The sequence below is a fragment of the Amblyraja radiata genome, chromosome 2 (genome assembly GCF_010909765.2).
Source record: "Amblyraja radiata isolate CabotCenter1 chromosome 2, sAmbRad1.1.pri, whole genome shotgun sequence".
In the NCBI taxonomy this organism is placed as follows: Eukaryota; Metazoa; Chordata; class Chondrichthyes; order Rajiformes; family Rajidae; genus Amblyraja; species Amblyraja radiata.
The window spans coordinates 21,046,872-21,060,354 of NC_045957.1; positions in this window are offsets into that span (position 1 = coordinate 21,046,872).

Genomic DNA, 13,483 nt, shown 5'->3' on the forward strand with positions numbered 1-13,483 from the left:
TAAACTAACAAAGACCTTGCTAATGTCCCTATGGACTACGTCAATGGCCCTGCATTCATTAACCTTCTCGGCTACTTCTTCAAAACATTTAATTCAATTTGTGACGATCACCCACGCACAAAACCAGTTGAGTATCCTGAATCAACCATGTCCTACCAAATGCTTATCTATCTTATCCCTCATTTTTTTTACCATGGATGTTGGTTTTTTACAGCTCCTAGATTTTTCTTTGCAACCCTTCTCAAATTGAAACATAACATTAGCCACCCTCCAGTCTTCTGAGAACTCAGCTGTGTCTAACGATGATTTATCTGTCTCAGCTAGGACTCCTTCAGTTTCTTTTTTGGCTTCTCTGCAGTGTCCTTGGATGTACACGTCATGAAGAGGATGTTTCAGTCCACATACACCACCAGCCCAATTTTTGATGCCCACAAAAATCACCTTCTTGTACCGAGCATATTTCCACACATCAAGACCTTTGCTGGCTGGGCTGTATTGGAAGCTCATGCTGCTGGTGTTTGTGAACCTTATTAGGAGTGTCAATTAGGATGGGAAACTCTAACCAGCATGTTACTAATCTGTGCTCATTGAAATGAAAGCTTCTTTGAACAGGCATATTTACAAAGTCATTCATTTTAGAAAAGCAGAATCCTGACAATGGACTTCATACTGTATATAACTGATGTTGTGTGTGAGTCTGCATATGGCTGAGCTCAAGGAGAAAATGGATGCTGACAACCTCTGCGGAAAGTTGCAGACCATACTACTTTGCTCTTCAACACATCCTGGAGTAGCTCAAATAAAGATAATTACAACTGGTTACATCAGAGGATATTTAGACAAGTGACAAAACGTTTATTCAAAACATTCTTAAAGCTGAACTAAAAGAGGCGAGAAAGGAAGAGATGGCGTGATGTTAAAGAGGGAAATGCAAGAGCAAAAAAGTTGCGTAAGTGGGACAGGCCCTTTAGACAGTTCATCTGGAGAACAATAATCGAGGTTTGTGAACAGCTGTAATCCAATTAGCAAACTTTGTCCTGATTTAGACGAACATTAACACGGTGCTGAAAGATACAATTGCACTGAGATTTTTTTTTGCAGATTTTTCCTTTCAAGTCACCCGAAGTGATACCAGTCAGACTAGCACATATACCGAGGATCTCTGAACACATCAGGTCACTGATGCCTTGTTTACTGGAGCCACTGGGTTTTTTTTCGTAAAGGTTGGCTATCAGGAATGAAAGTGGTTGCATTGCAATCCCTGGAAAACATCTGTCCATTAGGTTACTTCCATCACTGCAACATCGTTAATGAAGAGTAAGTAATTGCAGTCAGTATTGTGGCCACATCACTGGTTGGATGCCAGACGTCCTTGAAACTACTGCACTGCATTTATTCTAAATTAATTGGTATGTGTCCCTGGAATATCTTGATTAGATGCATAGCTCCCAGGGGAGCAAGGTACCATATGGTTCATGATGCTAGTCTGAAATTCACAGACCACAGCTGACAGAAAATACACAAAAGCAGGTACAGCTAGAATGATAAAATCAGAGCTCAGCGCAGACTTTCCAAAGCAGTGACACCATTAATAAGGGCACCTAAAGTGATAGCAGTGTGCAATGTGCTACATAATTGCAATATTCAAGCGGACATTAAACATAAATCTACTTCAGTGCAAATAACCCTGCATAAGATCAGAGCTCCCTCCCACATTTTTATGATTCCATATGATGCAATGCCAATGTTAATTTTAATGAGCCCAGATGAAGGGTCTTGACCCAAAACTTCCATTTCCCTCCACAGATGCTCCCTGATCCATTGAGTTCCTCCAGCAGCTCCTCTTGTCAAGACAGTCGAGAGTGTTTTATTGTTATATGTCCGAGATAGAACAATGAAACTCTTAGTTGCAGCAGCACAACAGAATATGTAAACATAGTACACTGTAAAGAATATAATAAACGAGAGAGAAAAAAACGTTCAGTGTGTGTATATGTACACATACTCACAACTACACATATATATAGGTCAAACACACATGCACACACAAAAAACAAACAAAAGTACAATAACAATAATAATAATTGCCTAATTAGTTCGGAGCTTATTTGAGGTTGTAGTGTTTAATAGCTGAATGGCCATAGTGAAGAAGTTGTTCCTGAACCTGGACGTTACAGTTTTCAGACTCCTGTACCTTCTTCTCGATGCCACGGGCAGGACATATGATTGTGTGGCCAGGGTGGTGTGGGTCCCTGATGATGCTGGCTGCCTTTTTGAGCTCTGGTAAATCCCTTTGATGGAGGTCAGAACCGGTGATGGACTGGGCAGTGTTCACCATTTGTTGCAGTCTTCTTTGCTCCTGGCCATTCAAGTTTCAGAACCAGTCAGTATGCTCTCTACTGTACACCTGTAGAAGTGCAAGAGAATTCTATATGATACACAGAATCTACGCAATGTTCTCAGGAAGTAGAGGCTGAGCACACATCAGTGGCTGGGTCCAGGAAAGATCTCGTAAATATGCACGTCCAGGAATTTGAAGCCTACTTAAGATTCCAGCAACTGCAGTCTCCAGTGCCTTTATTTTAGTTCTCATGTTTCCTTTTAGTATCTTTCTGTTCTTACACAGGTGAGATTTGGAAGTTAAGTGACGTCTCAGGATTTGGTAATGATGTTTAAGAGGCTTTTGGATAGGCACATGGATATTCAGGGCATGGAGGGATCTGGATCATGTGCGGGCAAAGGAGATTTGTATAATTTAGCGTTATGTTCAGCATTGTGGGCCAAAGCGCCTGTTCATGTTCTGTACTGTTCCATGTTCTATGTTAGGTGATGGATTCCACCAAGTGTTTCCCAAGTTTTAATAGCTCATCAACAGGGCGGCACAGTGATGCAGCAGTAATTGCTGCCTTACAGCACCAGAGACCCGGGTTCGATCTTGACTACGGGTGTTGTATGTGTATATGTATGGAAAATCCCCGTGACCTGCGTGGGTTTTCTCCAGGTGCTCCGGTTTCCTCCCACACTCCGAAGTTGTCCAGGTTTGTAAGGTAATTGGTTTGGTAAAATTCAAATTGTCCCTCGTGTGTGTCGGATAGTGTTGGTGTGCAGGGATCACTGTCGGCGCGGACTCGGTGGGCCGAATGGCCTGTTTGCTCGCTGTATTTCTAAACTACACTAAATCTCCTTTCTCATACTTTATCTCTGAAAAAGTTAAGGCCCCCTGTGATGCTATCCCAAACATTTTGAGCCTGACCGCTTTTTGCATCTTTGTCCGTTATTTAGAATGTTTCAGCAGGCTAAACGTTAAGGCACACTTCTCATTTGGTCCTATTCATGCTACTGTACCTCTGTCTGTGAGTACACGCTTAATATATATTCTATAATCTATGGTGGAATCAATGTAGTTCAAGGATCAAAATACGTGACACACCCCGCCTTCCAAAGTTCAGCAGATAGATTTAATGATACGCTAAAGATAGACACAAAAAGCTGGAGTAACTCAGTAGGTCAGACAGCATCTTTGGATAAAAGGAATAGGTGATGTTTTGTGTCGAGCCCCTTCTTCACACTGAGAGTCAGGGGAAAGGGAAACAAGAGATATAGTCACTGATGTAGAGAGATATAGAACAAATTAATGAAAGATATGCAAAAAATAATGATGATAAAGCAGACAGGCCATTGTTATCTGTGGCCTAGGCGGTAATGATATGCTAGTTTGGGTGACTTTCACTTTTGCCTCTTGAAGCAGCACCACCAATCCCTACTAATTGCCTAAAATCTCTCTGCAAAATTAAGCAGCAGCTAACTCACGTCCTTCACAAAATGCCTCAATATCGCAATCCAAGTAAGGATCCTATCAGCAGCAGGAGGGCCTCTACAGCGGATCAATCCTTGTTCACAGCAGTTGGATGGAGATTGAGGTTCAGTGATACTATAGATTAGATACTCAACTGCTCAAAAAACAAATGCCAATGCATTCAAGCTGCAATTACACAATAGAGATAATTTAATGCTATGCAGATTCAGGGAAGAATTTAACCCTGTGGAGAGTGAACCTGGAGAAACTGACACTTCAGTATAACTGATGAATTCTGATGGGGTCTTTTTAATTTTTGGCTTAAGATGCAAAACGGGCCCTCTAAATTAGCTACTCATTACAAACCTCGCCTTATTAAATTGGAGAGATACATAATATTATTTTATTTTTTAAAACAACCACTATATCCTAAAACAAATAATTCTGAAATTTTCAGCAACTTTCAAGTAATTATTTTATACTACAGGAACACCTTTTAATTTTCTCCCTGTTTTCTCCTCATTATCATTAATTATAAAGATGGGTAACATTGGCACACACAGCACGAAAAGCCAATTACAAATTCTAATCTCCACCCTGCAGGGTACCTTCAGCAGCAATGGGTTTCAACTCATTTCCAATAGTTGCTGCCAAATTAATTAGGAAACTAAATTCAGGTCAGAAAAGATTGCATCATAGAGTCATAGAGTGAAACAGTGTGGAAACAGGCCCTTCGGCCCAACTTGCCCACACCAGCCAACAATGTCCCAGCTACACTAGTCCCACTTGCCTGAGCTTGATCCATATCCCTCCAAACCTGTTCTATCCATGTACCTGTCTAACTGTTTCTCAAACAATGGGATAGTCCCAGCCTCAACTACCTCCCCTGGCAGCTTGTTCCTTACACCCACCACCCTTTGTGTGAAAAAGTTACCCCTTGGATTCCTATTAAATCTTTTCCCCTTCAACTTGAACCTTTGTCCTCTGTTCCTCGATTCTCCTACTCTGGGCAAAAGACTCTGCATCTACCCGATCTATTCCTCTCATGATTTTGTATACCTCTATAAGACCTCCCCTCATGCTCCTGCGCTCCTTAAAATAGAGGCCCAGCCTACTCAACCTCTCCCTATAGCTCACAGCCTCTAGTTCTGGCAACGTCCTCGTAAATCTTTTCTGAACCCTTTCAAGCTTGACAATATATTTCCTATAACATGGTGCCCAGAATTGAACACAATATTCAAAATGCAGTCTCTCCAACGTCTTATACAACTGCAACATGACCTCCCAACTTTTATACTCAATACTCTGACTGATGAAGGCCAAAGTACCAAAGGCCTTTTTGACCACTTTATCTACCTGCGAGTCGACCTTCAAGGAACCGTGAACCATACTCCTAGATCCTTCTGCTCTACAACACTACCCAGAGGCCTACCATTTACTGTGTAGATCCTGCTCTTGTTCGATGTCCCAAAATGCAACACCTCACACTTTTCTGTATTAAATTCCATCAACCATTCTTCCGCCCACCTGGCCAATCGATCCAGATCCTGCTGCAATCTTTCGCAACCATCTTCACTATCTGCAAAACCACTAACTTTTGTATCATCAGCAAACTTGCCCTGTATGTTCTCATCCAAATCATTGATATAGAGTTATAGACAACAAACAGGAACGGGCCCAGCACCAAATCCTGAGGCACGCCACTAGTCACAGGCCTCCAGTTCGAGAAGCAACCTTCCACCATCACCCTCTGCTTCCTTCCATGAAGCCAATTTGCTATCCATTTAGCTATCTCTCCTTGGTTCCCATGCAATCTACCTTCCAGAGCAGCCTACCATGTGGAACCTTGTCGAATGCCTTATTGAAGTCCATGTATACAACATCTACAGCTCTGCCCTCATCAATCTTTTTGGTCACTTCTTCAAAAAAATTAATCAGATTGTGAGATGTCCTCCCACGTACAAAACCATGCTGACTGTCCCTAATCAGTCCTTGCCCATCCAAATGCCTGTAAAAACCTATCCCTCAGAATCAATTCAATGCTTCTTGCAGAAATGCATTTCCCAGCAGATGATTTATTAACCAGTCCTGATGATATAAAAGATCTATGTAGCTTATGTTACCCGAGCCTCCTGGGTGTTGTAGTCTATCTGACATTGTGAAAACTTGAAATAATAATTTTGCAATTCAAGATTTCTAGTATAAATCATCAACAGTAGAATTAAACAGAAGCTCAATGTTTTTCTCTTGAAAGGAATGACTATCACTGCTGAGACCTCCTGGACCTTTCTCATCAAACTTCAGAATCATTAGCTTAAAAATAGTATAGGCATTGGAAAGCTTGCCAGCTGCCTGTAATTTTAACAAGGACAGTAACAAAACGTTACGACAGTAAGCAATACAATTAACATGAAAACCAAAAGTAAAACTAAGGTGAAATCAAAGCCTTGATGGCTAAATGAGATATCCACAAAAATGGATTCTATGATTATAAAGCAATATTAACCCATACTTGTTCAATGTGATGCTGAAAGCAAGACGGCTTCATGCTGCTTCCTCATTATATTGGCTGCAGTGTCCAGCCAGCACCATCCACCATGTTATTCCCAGGCTGAATGCTTCAACATAGAAACATAGAAACATAGAAATTAGGTGCAGGAGTAGGCCATTCGGCCCTTCGAGCCTGCACCGCCATTCAATATGATCATTGCTGATCATCCAACTCAGTATCCCGTACCTGCCTTCTCTCCATACCCTCTGATCCCCTTAGCCACAAGGGCCACATCTAACTCCCTCTTAAATATAGCCAATGAACTGGCCTCGACTACCCTCTGTGGCAGAGAGTTCCAGAGATTCACCACTCTCTGTGTGAAAAAAGTTCTTCTCATCTCGGTTTTAAAGGATTTCCCCCTTATCCTTAAGCTGTGACCCCTTGTCCTGGACTTCCCCAACATCGGGAGCAATCTTCCTGCATCTAGCCTGTCCAACCCCTTAAGAATTTTATAAGTTTCTATAAGATCCCCTCTCAATCTCCTAAATTCTAGAGAGTATAAACCAAGTCTATCCAGTCTTTCTTCATAAGACAGTCCTGACATCCCAGGAATCAGTCTGGTGAACCTTCTCTGCACTCCCTCTAGGGCAATAATGTCCTTCCTCAGATTTGGAGACCAAAACTGTACGCAATACTCCAGGTGTGGTCTCTCCAAGACCCTGTACAACTGCAGTAGAACCTCCCTGCTCCTATACTCAAATCCTTTTGCTATGAAAGCTAACATACCATTCGCTTTCTTCACTGCCTGCTGCACCTGCATGCCTACTTTCAATGACTGGTGTACCATGACACCCAGGTCTCGCTGCATCTCCCCTTTTCCTAGTCGGCCACCATTTAGATAATAGTCTGCTTTCTAGTACTAGTTAAAACTATCCTGGACTGCTTAATGATTGTCTGCATACCTTAAAGGGACAGTGCAATGTACACATTGTGGCTTGGATAAGGCCTTCTGAAGCTTTCTGACCTAAGACCTGCATGGGAGAGATGTTTCATATGTTTTCTTATGATGTATAGGAGGCCTTTGTTGGTGTTGATTGATGTGGAAGCCTGTTTAGGATTATATATGGGTCTATTATTGTCATGTGTACCGAGGTACAGTGAAAAAACTTTGTTTTGCATGCTATCTGATCAAATCAGATAATATTATACATAAATACAATCAAGCCAAACTCAAGTACAATAGGCAGAGTAAAAAGGAATGATACAGAGTACAGAATGTAGTTCTCAACATTGTGGAGCACCAGTACCAAAGGCAGGTGGGGGGTAGTGGGAGCAGGGTTTGGGTTGATGAGGGATTGGGGTGGAAGGGAGAAATCTTGAATCTACATTAGGCCAGAGGCCTCTCTTGACACTCATTCAGAAGTCTGTAGGATCAGATGGATAGATCTGGAGGCTAGTTCCACAATATCTGTCAGGAGCAGCTCAGTTCTCGTCCTTCTTATATCAGTCATTATTACATGGACCATTACAGTCAGATTCTCCTTCACCTTTCAAGTCCAAGTTTTTATTCAGTTCTGAGGACATATTCTTAACCCTAGTATAGAGCAACTAATAACATTGTCTTTGGAACTCCCAGTCATGACTTCCCTTGGCTATATTTTCCCCCTAACTACTGACAAGTTAATTTTCTCTAATGCGCTTTAAATAGTCCTTCGTACCAACGTGCCATAGTTAGGTGGCCCATCCTCCTTGGAATCTTTGTTTGTATTTGTACAGGTAGCAAGTGTCTCATACCTGTTGGACAAGGTCAGAGCCTGAGCCCTTTGCATGACTACATACTGGGTTCCTGCTGCTGCCGAACTTGATGTCACATCCTCTGGACCCTGTTCACTGCCATTTGTCCAACATAAGAGGGTACCTAGGTCAACTGGCCTTCTTTATCCTGATGTATCACAGTATCTGTTATTCAGACACAGCCCAGAATCACTGCGTCAACGTTCCTCAAGAAGCAGTTATTTTCTATCACGATAATGCATCTTACCTTAATGCAAAAGAATGCATCCATCCTACAATCAGTATAAGTTATTTTAAAATATAAATGCAAACTTGCATTAAAAAATATTTGCAAACTAGTACTAAGCACCAGACAAAATTTTAAATAATACTGCCTGAGACTCACATAGCACTATATATCGGAGGCCTAAAAAGAGAACTGTGATTAGCCATGATCATATGGAATGAAGGCATAAGGGCCGAGGTCACCTACACTTGCTCCTATTCCTCTCTTCCTCCGGGACACTGATTTCCCACATTGACCCATTTTCCACATTGGCTCTGTCTTGGTTCACTCCATTCATGTCCTCTCTGTGTGAGCATGGAAATATATTGCTATTCTTTCATTGTACTGAATCGGGACACCTCCTACCCAACAGTATTGAGGAAACTCCTTCACCAGCAAGAACGCAACGGTTCATGAGGGCAACCTATCAAGAGCAATTATGGATGAACAATAAATCAATTATGATATTCACATCCCAAGGCAACTGAATAAATAAGTAATAATACCACTTCCATAGGGAAGCCTGCAATCATTGTAATGACATTTACTCTCTTGTCTGCCATTCACCAGCAAGAATTATATATCTTTGACATTAAATAAAGAATGCCAGGAACCCCCTTTTTGGACTGGTATTTGTCATACTGTGAACAGTTCCAAATATTTCCATCTCCTGTCTAGAAGGAGCCAGATACATGAAGTTCAGTGACAGTCACACTGACTATCATTAATAATTATATCATTATCCATATCTAATATTCCAGTCACATTTTCAGTGACGCATCACATTTCTGACATCTGGATGCAAAGATATCTCATTCATAGAGTTATTCAGACAAGAGCAGATATGACCTACTCTTGAGATCAATTCTTCCTCTCCTTCTACCAATAAGCTGCCCTGTTGATCACTCACCCAGTTGATCATATTGTGAAGGGAATGAATTACATCCATATTGAAAAATGGTCTGAGTAACAGCTGGAAGTTAACAAGTCTTTCAAAACAAGTCAAGCACGCTAATCCCTATATACGTAATTGTACAACCAGAAAGCATCAAAGACCTTTGGAATTGTAACCAAGAGAAGAAGAAAATAAATATGCAGCAACTAATATCTAATTGTAAGAAGTTAACATGTAAGAATGTGTAGGAAGGAACTGCAGATGCTGGTTTAAACCGAAGATAGACACAAAAAACTGGAGTAACTCAGCGGATGAGACAGCATGTCTGGAGAAAAGGAATAGATGACTGAACAAGGGTCTCGACCCGAAAAGTCACCTATTCCTTTGCTCCAGAGGTGCTGTAAAACCTGTAAGAACTTTTGCCAAAAAGTGCATAAAGCAGTTCAAATTTGCCTGAATATCTATAAACAAAGAAGTCATATAACTAAGATTGTTACTTGGTGTCTGCACAACAGGACCTCAACTTAAGAAGCAAATGAACAAAAATCTAATAATGATGCAAAAAAATGGAATTAAATACACCATTACCAAGCATAAAGTTGAAATGTTGGCCGTTCAGTACTAATAATAATCTGTAATAACAACAAATATTTTCAATATCTGATATTGTCATGTTATTTCACAATTACTTTCAACTTCTATCAATCTTTTGATATTAGAATTATTCATTCCAATCTTGACGACCTTCTGTACCTTCTGCAGCAGAACAATCTTGAAAGAGCTGCTTCAAAAACATCAACCAGAGCCAGAACCATTCATCAAATTTTAAAACTTATATTTAGCTCCAAATCTCATGGCCTTAGAATAATCAGTCTTGTCATTTATCCTCTTGTTGCAGATAAGTATGTCACTTGATCTATTTTTAAATGGATGGTGGAACATTTCTCATTAAAATACGAATCATTTGTCAGCACCTTCTCACCAAAAAAAATGTTCAATGTTTTCATTATTACTCTGAAGAGAAATCTGCAGACCTTCATCAGCACTGTGTTGCCTGGCTGCTGGCAGGCGTGAAACTGGCCACACAACATGACATCTCTAATCCAACGCTTGTCAAGTAATCCGACGGGCCATTTTGAGGTCACACGTGAAGCAATACATCAGAAATAAATGAGGCATTCAGTAAAATCAGGTCACGAACAGAGTTTTAAAACTTCAAACAAAACTCTAGCCCAGCGTATATTTCTCAGTGGGTGATGATTGTTTACAATAAAATGACAAATGCTGAAATCTCTCAGCAGCTTAGGATGCATCTGTGGAGAGAGAAATTAAAAGAAAAAAATGTTGATGCATTCAAATCCTTAACCAATTCAGATCAAATTTGAAGCTTTCTATCCAGTTCCTAATGAAGATGCACATAAGTTAATAAGTAATTTATTTAGCTTTACTTTCCCATCTCATCAAAATTAAATCAGGCAAAGTTATGTGCTTGCAATCATTTATTCATTTCAACAATCGCAATTTAAGGTTTAGACCCAAAACCTTTTCTCAAGAGATACTGCCTGACCCGCTGAGTTACTCCAGATTTTTGTGTCTATCTACAATTTAAGGTCAATTGTTTGCTGTATATGCACAGGCTAAATGTAATCAAGTTTCCTTTCCACTTTGAAAATGTAATAGACAGTTTCTAAATGAATAATAGAGATAATACAGGCATTTCAGTATGCCAGTCTATTCAGTATGCCAGTCTATTCAGTATGCCAGTCTATTCAGTATGCCAGTCTATATTAATGTTGATGTGGATTGTATGTATTACAGTAGCAATCACGATCTGAGAATATTACAATTAGTAAGATTTTTTAAATTAAATTACTTTTAGCCAACATATTATCAGGATGAGATTAACATCTGGAAGCAGATAATTAACTATATTTCAGTGCATGCAGTGGGTTTTGACTGGTTGCCAAATTTGAATTTTTTCAGATGCAAGGGGTTTGGGGCAAGTAAGAGAGCGTTTCATATTCTACTAGGAAAACTGACAACCCAACAGAAAGAACATTGAATTCTCCAAAAACGTTAGGTTACTAACCTACAACCCCCCCCCCCTTTCCCCTCTATCTTCCCTGTGCCCCATTGGATATGCACTAATTTCTCCCTTTCCCCTGCCACCCACTTTCCTTCCTCTGGCTTCCTATTTCACAACTCACCTTATCACACACTTTTTGTCTTTTTACCTCTGGCTATTATCCAACCATCTGCCAACCAACCACCCCCTCATCCCCACCTCATCACTTGCCAGACTTTGTCCCAGCACTGCCCCTCTCCCAACTTTCTTCCCCCTACTATAACCAGTCTGAAGAAAATGTCACCTATTCATGTCCTCCAGAGATGCTGCAGAGTAGATTTATGAGAATGTTGCCAGGTTCAGAGGGCATTGGCCTTAGGGAGAAGTTGGACAGGCTAGGATGTTATACCTTGGCAGCACAGTGGCGTTACTGCCTGACAGTGCCAGAGACCCAGGTTTGATCCTGGCTACGGATGCTTGTTTGGACAGAGCTTATACATTCTCCCCTTGACCTGCATGGGTTTTCTCTGAGATCTTCGGTACAATAACAACATTGTAAAGACATTTGGACAGGTGTATTGTTAGGAAGTTCAGAGTTATATTTGGCAAATGTAGGTAAATGGTATAAGCTTAGACGAGGCACCTTTGTCAATGGGGACGAGTTAGGTTGAAGTGCCTGTTGTGATGCTGTATGACTCTGTGACGAGGATAGGCACAGTCTTCAAAACCAGAGAGGTATACATAGTTAAAGTGGGCTTAGGTCAAGTGTCTTTACAATTTTTTCTGAAAAACACCTGATGTACAGAGATAAAGAATTGCAGGCAGGACATTGGCTGTTTTATAGCATGGCCAAATTAAACTCCCTACCTCATTACGATTCTGCCAGATGGGTGAGATTGTAATGACTACCTTATGTATTGCGCCAATTTTAATTTGTAAGGTCCATCCTCGAGTTTAATGAGAAAACCAACGGTTCTTAAACTGTCCAGATGGAGAACACCATTATCTCAAAAGCAGCAATTGATCACCACTGCCTTTACTGCCCATTTGTCAACTTGCTCACCGTTTGATACTCAGAAAGAAGTCAGGAATCAGCTACTGAAACCCTTGAGAACTATTCTGAGGATATGCCTGCTGTGTTGGAATGTTATGGCTGCTGCCAGCAAGAAGCATGTTTTGGGAATGCAGGAATTCCAACAGAAGGTGCTGAAGGTGTGAGCAGAAAGTGGAATAAAGTCCAATGCAGTGAGAATTGAAGAGTGAAGAACATTGGGAGCGGTGGAAGTGCAGGTTGAGGTGGCGGGATAGATCCTTGCTTTGGCAGCTGGTTTCAGGTCTTTAGCCGTATCTCAGCTTCATGCATGAGATGCACATAAAGGGCCTGTCCCACTTGGGCCGTCATTTACACGACAGGCCGGTAGTGCCTGACGTGCGACGGTCGCGCGCGTCATCATGCGTCCGCACAGCCGTCTGGAGCGCGTGACGTCATTTGAAGATGGACACAAAATGCAGGAGTAACTCAGCGGGACCGGCAGCATCTCTGGAGAGAAGGAATGGATGATGTTTCGGGTCGAGACCCTTCTTCAGTCTGAAGAAGGGTCTCGACCCGAAACGTCACCCATTGCTTCTGGGAGTAGGAGTGGGGGCGGATCCGGATCCGCAACGGCTGTGAGCCCCAGGCCGGGTTCGGCGATCGCTTGCCTGCTTCTGCTGCTGTTGGAGGTGAGACGTTGCGCCGCGCCAGGGTCTTCGGCCTGTCCCACTTTGGCCGTCAGTTACGCGACAGGCCTGTGGCGCGCGTAGATTTTATCCAGGACGAAGTCCATACTCCTCCACACCACTCCACACCACTCCACACGCCCGACCTGCACTACCCACGCGATACCCACACGCTACCCACACACTACCCACACGCTAGCCACACGCTAGCAGGTTGCGTAAATGGCGCGCGAATGACAGCCAAGTGGGACAAGACCTTAAGTCACCTTCCCTACTCAGAGGCAGAGGTATCGCCTGGAGGGGTTTTTGCCTCTGGATAAACAGGAATGTCCTCTTTCTTTTCACTGACTGGACTGGGGTCTTCTATTCACTATCAGATAATTTAAGGCCCCAAGATGCAGGTTTTGCAACCATTCTTTGTTTAGTTTAGAGATACAGGGCGGAACCAAGACCTTCGC